Below are 8935 nucleotides of genomic sequence, written 5' to 3'. Positions count from 1 at the left end.
TAAATGTTTCATATAAGATTAAATAAAATAAATAGAGCATTGTTAAGTTTCTTTGTTTTCTAATTTTATATAGAATTTTTAATCAAGAGTTAATTATGACTACAGCATAACATCCTCTCCAAGGCAATATATTTCTTGTGATTAGAGTAAATATCCAGTGCACACAAAGTAATTTAAAATGCAAATAGTATTATCATTGAATACCAGTTCTACGTCAGGAGAAAGGATGATGTGGGAGTTGTTTAGAAGATTGAAAAAAACGTTTTCATTTATAAGACACACCTTCTATTTGCATAGTTTTTTATCTTAGAGGAATTCAAGCATTTAAGATCTAACAAACTATTCATGGTGCCTTTTTCTGCAAAAGTATGTCTCTAAGCCTTTCATTTTTATGGCATAGGAAAATCAGTCCAAGTGTAAGGCTACTAACTTAATCTACAATTTTTTTGTATAAGAGTAATCTTGAAGCTATTCTTCACTGCCTATCCTTCTGCTTATCTATTCTATTGAGACACAAATTTAAATTATACCCATGAAGCAATTCTCATACAGATTTCATTTTTTGCTGTTTTAGTAGACACATAAATAGTTTTACCATGAGCCCTTTCTTTAGTAGAACTCATCAAAAATAAATGAAGACGGGGCTTTGTTAGTCTGTTGTATGACTACTCTGAAAGGAGGCCTCTTTAGGTAGTTTAAACTACTATAGAAAAGAGAGGTTCAACTTCCAGTAATGGTGTAGTAGCATGCATCTAATTAATTCTTTCATGGATATTCTGCTGAAAATGATGAACTCTAGACAAGGTATAATAACAGTTATTTGAAGGCACTGTAGAGTGATCAAAGTGAGTATAAATGATTGACATTTGAGGGAAGGGAAATTACTGGGTAAGATTAAAATGCATACTGCTTTTTGTCTCACGGTGCTCCAAGATATTCACTGAATGACTAGAACCCAATCATAAAAGTTACATTCTTACTGGCTTATGAGGTTAGAGAACATAGTTCAAGACTGGCAAAGTACTTGGAAGTTAAAGGGTCATGAAAAAATGGAGAAACAGAGAATAACCACAAAAACTTAGTATGAACTCCACTGAACTATACACACATGAGGAGAATCCAAGGCCCAACCAAAATCAAAACTGAAAGTTTGAAAGAACTGTGCAGAGATTTTGTCTGTTCCCCAAAAGAGGAGAAGCAAAGTGTGTAGGTTGAATATAAATATGTGAACTGCCTGCTAGAACAAGTCAGCATCATTAAGAAGAAAACAGTCTCTATAATTAGTCACAATTTTCAGTATTTGGTAAAATTTCTAGACATGCAGAGAAGAGACAGGCAAAATGTACTTAGTTAGGAGGTATCTATATAGAGACAGAGCTCTGGTGGTGTAGTGCCTAAGGCATTTGACTGCTAACCAGAAGGCTGGCAGTTCAAACCCACTAGCTACTCCTTGGAAGGAAGGTTGGACAATCTACTTCTGTAGTGGTACTGCCTCAGAAACCCAAGGAGGGGTCACTATGAGTTGGGGCTGACTCGAAGGCAATGATCCAGATGTTGAAATTAGCATAAAAGTTCTTTATGACTATTATAAATATGTTCATAGTAGTAAAGAAAAAATTTGGCCATAGTAATAGAACATATGGGAAACGTCAAAATGAAGAATTATTTATAAAGCATCAAACAAAGAAATAGAAATTTCAAAGCTGAAAGCAACAAAATATAAAATCAGAAATTCACTAGATAGACTGAAAAATAGATTGAAGGCAACTGTGAAAGATTTAGTGACTATTTAGATGTCATCATTTCTATTGGTAGAAATGACCTAAAGAAAAGAGGAAAAAGTCAAAATCTAAGAAGAACTTCATTTATCTATTGGATCTAACATGTATGTTAGAATCTCATAGAGAGATGATATGGGATAAAATATTTTTGAAGAAATAATTATCAATATTCTTAAACATAAAACACAATTCCGTGATGCTGACAAAAATCAAACAACATAAATGTAGAAACACTACTACATCAAGACAAATAGTTGACAATAAATCACAGATAAAGTATCTCAAAACTGCCAAACCAACCAAACAAACAAGGTTGAAAGAAAATTAAAATACATTATCTATTGCGAACAATGGTAGAGGAAAACTCAGTGGACCAACATCTTAAAATGCTGGAAAAATGTTAACCATAAATTCTATATCCAGTGAAATTATACAGCAAAAATAAAGGCAAAGTAGCAATTTTTTGATATGAATGAAAGGTGAATTTATGCTACAAGACCCATTGTACAAGTAATACTAAAGAGTTCTTAATGCTGAAGAGATATGAAACAAGATGGAAATTCAGATCTCTAGAAAAGAGTGAAGACTACCAGAAAAGGTAAGTATGTGTAAATATAAAAGATTATATGTTTTTCTTCTCTTTATTTTCATAAAAGACATGTAACTGCTTTAGAGAGAAACCATAATATAATATTGTAGAGTTTATGATATGCTTAAATGCAATATATGATAATAACAGCACAAAGGTAAGAGCAAATGGTACTATATAGGTGTAAGGATATTGATTTTATGTGAAAACAAAGAATTTCAAATATAGGTAGACTATGTTAAATTAAGCATTGTAAAAATTGTAATACCTTAAACAACTGGTAAATAACCTACAGCAAAAGGCAAAGAACTAGAGAGTCTTGCTTGACTCATTTGATGAGTTCAGCATAACCTTAAGAGCTAAAACTTGGTTAAGATATTGTTAGAAAAATAGTAAAAACTACTGACCAATATCCCTTATGAATGCTGTTGTTGTTAGGTGACGTCCAATTGGTTGCAACTCATAGTAACACTATGGACAACACAAGAAAGCACTACCTGGTCCTGTTCCATCCTCACAATTATGTTTGAACCCATTGTTGCAGTCACTGTGTCAATCCATTTCATTGAAGGTCTTCCTCTTTTTCATTGACCCTCTACTTTAACAAGTATGATGTCCTTCTCCATGGACTAGTACCTTCTGATAACATATTCAAAGTACATGAGACAAAGTCTCATTATCATTACATCCAAGGAGCACTCTGGCTGGACTATTCCAGGACAGATTTGTTCATTCTTCTAGTAGTCTATGTTATATTCAGTACTCTTCACCAACATAATTCAAAAGTATCAATTTTTCTTTGGTCCTCTTTACTAATTGTCCAGTTTTCACATGGATATGAGGTGATGGAAAAAAACACAGCTTGGGTCAGGTGCATCTTAGTCTTCAAAGTGACATCTTTCCTTTGGAATACATTAAAGAGGTCTTTTGCAGTAGATTTGCCCAATGCAATATATTTGGTTTCTTGACTGCTGCTTCTATTGGCATTGATTGTGAATCCAAGTAAAATGAAATCCTTGAAAACTTCAGTTTTTTTCTTTGTGTATCATGATGTTGTTTATTGGTCCAGTTTTGAAGGATTTTGTTTTCTTTATGTTTCAAGTGTAATCCGTAATGAAGGTTATTGTATTTGATGTTCATCAGTAAGTGATTCACTAAGTCCTTTTGGCTGTGTTGTGTTAAGCAAGGTTGTGTCATCTGCATATCACAGGTTGCTAATGAGTCTTCCTCCAATCCTGAAGACATGTTGTTCTTCATACAATCTGGCTTTCTTGGATTATTTGCTCAGCAAATAGATTGAATAAGTATAGTTATAAGATATATTCTTGACATATGTTTTCTCATTTTAAACCATGCAATACCCCTTTATTCTGTTTAAACAACTGCCTCTTGATCTACATACAGATTCTGCATGAACAGAAGTAAGTGTTCTGGAATTCCCCTTCTTCACAATATTGTCCATAATTTATTATGATCCACAGTCAAATGGTTTTCCACAGTCAATGGAATGCAAATAAACATCTTTCTGATATTCTCTGCTTTCAAACAAGATCCATCTGATATCAGCAATGATTTCCTTCATTCAACGTTCTCTCCTGATTTTGATTTGAATTTCTGACAGTTTCTTGCTGATGCACTGCTGCAACCATTTTAAACTATCTTCACCAAAATTTTGCTTCCATCTTAATGATATTGTTGGATATTATCATTCAGTTGGATTCCTTTTCTTCAGAATGGACACAAATATGAGTCTCTCCCAGTCATTTGTTCAGGGAGCTGTCCTCCAAATTTCTTGGCATACAAGAGTAGCTCTAGAGTTGCATGCATTTGTTGAAACATATCAATTGACATCCTGTCATTTTCTGGAGTTTTGATTTTTGCCAGTGCCTTCAGTGTAGCTGCTTCCTTCAGTACCGTCACCTTTGATCATATGCTACTCCTGAAATGTTTGAACATTGACTAATCCTTTTTGGTATAGTGACTGTGTATTCTTTCCATCTTTTTTTTTTTTTTTTAATTTTTATTGTTATTTGGCTGGAAGTTTACAGAGCAAATTCATTTCCATACCAAATTCATTTCCATTTTCATACACATTTTGTTTTGTGCCATTGACTACAATTCCCCACAATGTAACAGCTCTCTTCCCACTTCTTACCTGTAGTTACCTCTTCCCTATGTCCTTCTTTCCTATGCATTCTGCCCCATGAGCTATCTCCCTGCGCTAATACTGCACTTCTGCTCACCCATGACTGATCGTTCTAAGGAGTGTATCTTCCTGGTCTAAAAGTCTATATGGGACTGGAAGCCACAGGAGTGAGTTCAATCCAGGACTGAAAGGTAACTATGGACCATAGTCTCAGGCATGTCAGCAGGCTGTATCAGACCAGTAAACTTGGTCTTTTTTCTGATTTTGAGTTTTGTTCCAGATTGTTCTCTCACTGTATCCAGGGTCTCCTTCTTTGATTGCTTTCCAGCTGGTTGACAGTAGTAGCTAGGCACCATCTAGTTCTTCTGGTCTCATGGTCAGATAGACTGAGGATCCCAAGGTCCATCAGTTCTTTGGACTAATTGTTTCTATGTGTCTTCCACGTTTTCTTCATTCTTCTTTACTCTGGGTGAGGAGAGACCAATTGTTGCACCTTAATGGCTGCTTGAAAGCTTTTAGGACTATTGTCACTGTGATGGCTGGAGTTGTATGTCAATTTGGCTGGACCACAGTTCTATGTGGTTTAAGCAGTTGTGATGTGGGTTATTCACATGATGGGGTTGGCTGTATATGTTTTGAGCAGCCAATCCATAGAAAGGGAGTTTCCCTAGTGGTGTGGCCTGCTTCCAATATATTTATGGACATCCTGGGAAATGAGACACTCTTCTGTGGATCAGGATCCTGTTGTGCAGCCTACAACCATCAATGAGTGAATAGGCCACCATTTGGCTTGGTGGTCTTGAATTTGTCACTTGTTTGAGTCAACAGCCAGTGGACTGCCTGCCAACCTTGAGCTTGTCAGCCCCTGCAGCTGTGTGAGTCAGGAAAAGCCTCTAGCTTGACATTTGATCCAAGAACTTGGGGCTTGCCAGCTTCTATAAGTGTGTGAGCCATTTTCCTAAGATAAATTTCTCTATATATACAGATATATAAGATTTACTAGTTTTGCTTCTCTAGAGAACCCAGCCTAACACAGTCACTACACCAAAGTCGGATATAGAAAAATATTTTTGTATAGTATTTTATGCCAATTGAGTTTGATGTCCTGGACGACCATGGTCCCAAGCCCACAAGTCCAACAACTTGTTCCATTAGGGTGATTGACTGTGCCTAAGACGTTATCATCATAGGAGCTCTGGTAGCATAGTGCCTAAGTCACTTGACTGCTAACCAGAAGGCTGGCGGTTCAAATCCACCAGCCACTCCTCGGAAGGAAGGTTGGGCAATCCTACTTCCGTAGTGATACTACCTCAGAAACCCAAGGAGGGGTCGCTGTGAGTCAAGGCCGACTCGACAGCAAATAACAACAAACAACAAGACATTATCATAATTTTGCCCCCTGTTGTGTATGTATGGACATTCTTATAGTACACATACAAATACATATGTAGAAACATTGTCTGACAAACTTATATATGGTCATGGGTATAATCCCTTTTGCCTAGACAAACCTGATCATTCACCTGTCTACCCATCTGTTTACCCATAGATTAATGTTTGCTGTCACTGATAATGCATTTGTTGTTGTTGTTGTTATGTGCTGTCGAGTCAGCCCTGTTGTATATGAAAAAGTGTTTATCTTTGTCTATACCTCTTGTGCACCTCTTTGTGTCTCCTTTTTTCCTTAGTATTACTGTGTTTGTCACTCAGTTTGATAAATTGCCTTTCCCTTCACCCTTTGTTACTTGACTCTTACCTATCTAGCAATTTTTCATCTCCTCCCCTCCCATCCCTGGTAACCAAAAAACAAAGTTTCCTTCCATATATAAACATTTCCTGGACTTTTTACAGTAATGAAATAATACAATGTTTGTCCTTCTGTGATTGAATTATTTCACTCAGGACAGTGTCCTACAAATTCATCCATGTTATGCAGTGTTTCACAGATTCTTCATTAATCTTCAGGAGCTCTGGTGGCATAGTGCCTAATGCATTTGGCTGCTAACCAGAAGGCTGGCAGTTCAAACCCACCAGGCAGTCTTCAGAAGGAAGATTGGACAATCCACTTCTGTAGAGATACTGCCTTGGAAACCAGGAGAGGTCACTATGAGTTGAATCGACTCAATGACTTTCTTTAGTGCTACATTGTGTGTATGTGCCATAGTTTGGTTATTCATTCTTTTCTAGATTGACACTTAGGTTGTTTCCTATTCCTAGGTGCTGTTGTGAATAGTGCTGCAATGAACATGAGTGTGCATGTATCTATTTGTGTCCTGCCTTTTACTTCCTTAGGATACATACCTAGTAACAGATCAAATGGTATTCCTATTTCCAACTATCAAGGAATCACCATACTGTTTTCCACAGTGGTTGTATCATTTTACAGTCCCACAGCATTGTAAGAGAGTCCCAATCTCTCCACGTGATCACCAGCATTTGTTATTTTCTGTCTTGTTTAACTTTGCTGTTAGTGCTGAGGTGAGGTGATATATCATTGCTGTTTTGATTTGCATCCCTCTAATGGCTAATGATTGCAAACATTTCTTCATGTGTTTGTTGGTATTTCTATTTGAATGCTGTTCTCGTTACCTAGTACCTCTCTGACAGGAATATACCACAAATGGGATGACTTGAATAAACAGGAGTTTATTCTCTGGCAGTTCAGGAGGCTAGAAGTCCGAGTTCAAAGTGCTAGGCTCTAGGGGCTGTGTGAAAGCCCTTCGATCTTGGGTTTCAGCTCTGCCTCTTGTTCCCCGCCCACTGAAGCTAGAGGCATCTCTTCACTCAGGCAGCTACTGGCTGCTGAGGCTAATAAGCCCAAGGTTGACAAATAAAATGGTACAGTCCCAATGTTACCAAACCACATGGCAGGCCATTAATTCAAGTCCATTGGAAGTCCCAAGGTCAGCAGAGCATAACAGGCTGTTGAACAATGACATGGCTACATGCACGAACCAAGAGTGCCATAAGCTAGAGACTATTCCCAAAGCTGCTGCTTATATACAGGAAGCAGACCACATACCCAAAGCAGCTACTCAGCTGCTCAAATAGATTCCACCATGGAGTTACCAATCTCACCATGGAGAATAACTACGTTCAGCTGCCCAGCCATTCAACCAGGCCCAGCCAAGTTGACACACAAACTTAATCACCACAAATGCTCTTCCATTCCATTATCTTTTGAAACTTCCTGTATCGGTCAGTATTTTGCCCACAGAATCCTTCAATACTGTAACCAAAATCTTGAATTTTTCCTTCAGCTTTTTTTAGCTGAAGTATTGAGAAGTATTGAGCATGTTCTTGCCTTTTGATTTTCTATCTCTAAGTTTTTCCATATTTCATTATAATGCTTTACTTTGTCTTCTCAACACACCTTTCAATATCTTCTGCTAAGCTCTTATACTTCATTATTTCTTCTATTTACTTTAGCTATTCTACTAAGGCATTTGACTGCTAACCAGAAGGTTGGCAGTTCAAACCCACCAGCCACTCCACAGAAGGCAGATCAGGCAATCTACTTCCATAAAAGTTTACCACCTGGGAAACCCAGTGGAGGTCACTATGAGTTGGAATTGACTTGATGCAATGAGTTTGGTTTTTAGTTTTTGGACTCTACATTCAAGAGCAAGTTTTAGAGTCTATTCTGACATCCATTTTGATGTTTTTTTGGTTTTTCCTGTCTTTTAAATGTCCTTTTTCTTTCTTCATGTATGATATCCTTGATGTCATCCCAAATCTCATCTGGTCTTTGGCTGAGTGTCCAGTGTGTTGAATTTATTCTTCAGATGGTCTCTATATTCAAGTGGAATATACTGATGGTTGAATATAGTTGTAAAAATCCTTAATAAAAGTTGAAGTCTACTTAAGTTTGAAATTGAGTCCTTGAGTAGCAATAACAAGCAGTCAACTACTAGCTAAACTTTGGCAGTTTGAACCACCCAGCCCTCCTCCTTAAACAGGCTTGGCCATCTGATTCCAAAAGTTCACAGCCTTGAAAATCACATGGAGACTTCTACTCTGCACACATGGGGTTGCCATGAGTCATAATCCACTCAGTTGCAACCAAGACTGAAATTATTACAGTTATATTAGATACCTCTGGGGGTGTGTTTTGTTTATCTTTTTATTTTCAACCTTTGTGCACCTTGAAAATTAGGTTTGTCTCTCATAGTAAGCATACTTTTTTTTTTTTAATCCAGTCTTAAAATCTTTGTCATGTAATAAAAATGCTTAGTTCTTTGTATTTGTTTTAATTCCTTATATACTTGTATTTATGTCTACTAATAATACTATTTGTTTTCCATTTTTCTCAGTTTTTTTCTCATTCCTTTTTTCACCTTTCTTACAGTCTTTCAATTAATCCTTTTTTTAAAAAAATTATTCAAACTTTCATTTATTAATTGGTTAATTTTACCCATT

This window comes from Orycteropus afer, unplaced genomic scaffold (assembly GCF_000298275.1).
Source record: "Orycteropus afer afer isolate SDZICR_OR568_19922 unplaced genomic scaffold, OryAfe1.0 scaffold00028, whole genome shotgun sequence".
Lineage (NCBI taxonomy): Eukaryota > Metazoa > Chordata > Mammalia > Tubulidentata > Orycteropodidae > Orycteropus > Orycteropus afer.
The sequence above is the reverse complement of the archived record's forward strand: the minus strand, read 5'-3'. Positions refer to the sequence as shown.